Source organism: Labeo rohita, chromosome 22 (genome assembly GCF_022985175.1).
Source record: "Labeo rohita strain BAU-BD-2019 chromosome 22, IGBB_LRoh.1.0, whole genome shotgun sequence".
In the NCBI taxonomy this organism is placed as follows: Eukaryota; Metazoa; Chordata; class Actinopteri; order Cypriniformes; family Cyprinidae; genus Labeo; species Labeo rohita.
This window is the reverse complement of record NC_066890.1, coordinates 26,813,763-26,816,262: the sequence shown is the minus strand read 5'-3', so window position 1 is coordinate 26,816,262 and position 2,500 is coordinate 26,813,763. Positions and strand designations below refer to the sequence as shown.

General features: G+C 21.0%; 1 protein-coding gene across 1 annotated transcript in view; it reads right to left on the bottom strand.

The window, feature by feature from the left end:
- nek7 (NIMA-related kinase 7) overlaps positions 1-2,500 on the bottom strand; it is a 96,147-nt gene that overhangs the window by 54,279 nt on the left and 39,368 nt on the right. The window lies entirely within an intron of this gene.

Here is a 2,500-nt window from a genome sequence, read left to right as displayed (position 1 = left end):
TTAACTTTTCATTTATTACCATTTATAGCTTTATTTATTTGTATTAATATGTGATTTGCATTAATAATGATAAATTATTTATTATTAATTAATCATTTAAATATTGTTTATTTGTATTAGTTAATACATTTGTTTATCTTTAATTTAATTGTTTTGTTTATTTACAAAGATAAATATTCGTAATTATTTAAATAAAAAAAACATGATAAATACTTCATTACTACAAAAATCAATATTTATTTAATCACATTAAATAATTTATTCATCTTTTAACTAAATTTACTAATTAAATTAACTGTAATGAAAAACCTGTACTGGTTAATTTACTGATCTTCAAATTTATTTTATTTATTACTAATTGATTACTTATATACATTGCTTATTAGTATTAGTTAAAACATTTATCTTTAATTTAACTGTTTTATTTATTTACTTATTCATATAAAAAACATGATAAATACTTCAATACTACAAAAAATAATATTTATTTATTTATTTATTTATCAATATTAATTAATTTATTTATCTTTTAATTAGTTATATATTTTTTTCTTTTTACTAATGAACTAATGTGTTTCTCTCTTTTAATTTCTTACTATTAATTACTATAAAATTATTTGTAGTGAAACATGCATTGATTAATTAATTGATTAATTTATTGATCTTTAAATGTAAGTATCTTTTAAATATTTATCACTAAATATTTAAGTCATTATTCATTTGTATTAATACATGATTTGCATTCTTTTTAATTAAAATTAATAAATTATTATTTTAATAATTCAGTTATCTATATACATTATTTGCATTAGTTTTAATACTATTTTTATATTAAAATGGTATATTTAAATGTTTTAATATTTATATTAATAGTTTATTTAATTAATTTTATTTAATTGTTGTTTACTAAAAGTACAAATTATTTAAATAAACACTTATGTTAGTAGTATTGAAGTACTTACCGTGTTTATTTAATCATTAATTATTTTTAATTTATCTTTTAATTTATTCATTTTTATTTTTCACTATTTATCTGTTTTTACCTTTTAATTTATTTATTACTATTAATTTGTATTAAATTACTTGTAGTGAAAGACTTGAATTAGATTTTTAAATTTTTGAATTTATTACTAATTATTTATGTTCAATGTTTATTCGTATCAGTTAATACATTTATTTTTTATTTTATTTAATGGTTTCATTTATTTACAATGTATTTACAAATATTAAAAAAATATTATTAATAATATTAATTTATATTTTAATTCATTAAGTTGGCTTTTATTCTAATTAACTTATGTTTCTTTAAATTTCTATCTTTATTAGTATTAATTACTATTAAATTACTTGTAGTGAAACACTTGTATTAATTCACTGATCTTTGAATTTATTTTATATTACTAATTATTCAATATTTTTATTAACAAAAACAAATAGTTTTAATTATTTAATTAAAATATGATAAATACTTAAATACTACAAATATCAATATTTATTTATATTAATTAGTTCACTTACAAGTCTTTCACATCATTAATCTGAACACAAGTTTGAAAAACACTTGTATTGATTAATTTACTGATCTTTCACAAATGTATTTATTTGTATTTAATTGTTTTCATTTGATTATTACTAATTATTTATATCATTATTTACTGTATTAATACATGTTTTTATTTATTACTAATCAATTATTTACATTCATTATTTGTAATAATTAACACATTCATTCATCTTTTATTTAATTGTTTTTTTAACAGTAATAATAATCACATATGATAAGACACCAAAACGCAATTTATTTAGCAATAACTGGCTGACTTTAAATTTATGTCGTACTTGTTGTAAAACAAGATTGTTTGTGCTGTTTTGGAATATCAAAAGCCGGTTATGCCGACAGTTTGTTAGATGTATCTGTTAAAACGCGGTTTTGATCATGTCTGTCCTGATTATAATAAAGCACAAGCGTAAAAAGCAAACAGAAAATGTTATGAGCATCTCAAGGCAAAAGTCTAAAAATCAAGCCAAAACTTTTAAACCTAAAGAGAGTGAAACTAGTCCAACCATCACATCCTTTCTTCACGAAATCAGGGTTGCACAATATTTGCGTCAGGAAACATCGCATATAATAATTATCCTAATCACAAAAGGTGGAAATGTTGCCCACAGTGGACAGAGATTTGGATCACGTACAAAGTCAGAAAGATTAAAGTTGATTTCCATTGCAATATGTATGAAATATTATGTATCTGCAGGTCTAAAGCTTAAATTTTCAAGTCAACAAGTGGCATGAATGAACGGCATTATGGGATATATATTCACCAAGACAAGAGTGTTATTATTACCTGTCATTTTTAATGGCATATACAAAAATGCCAATTGTTTCTGGGCTCATCATTAGCGTTAATAAAGTCAGCGGCAGTGACGGAGTCGACCACTGTGTGTGTGCGTTAGTAAAGCAGAAGCGCTGGTAACTGGGCACCGCTCTTTTAATCTAGAG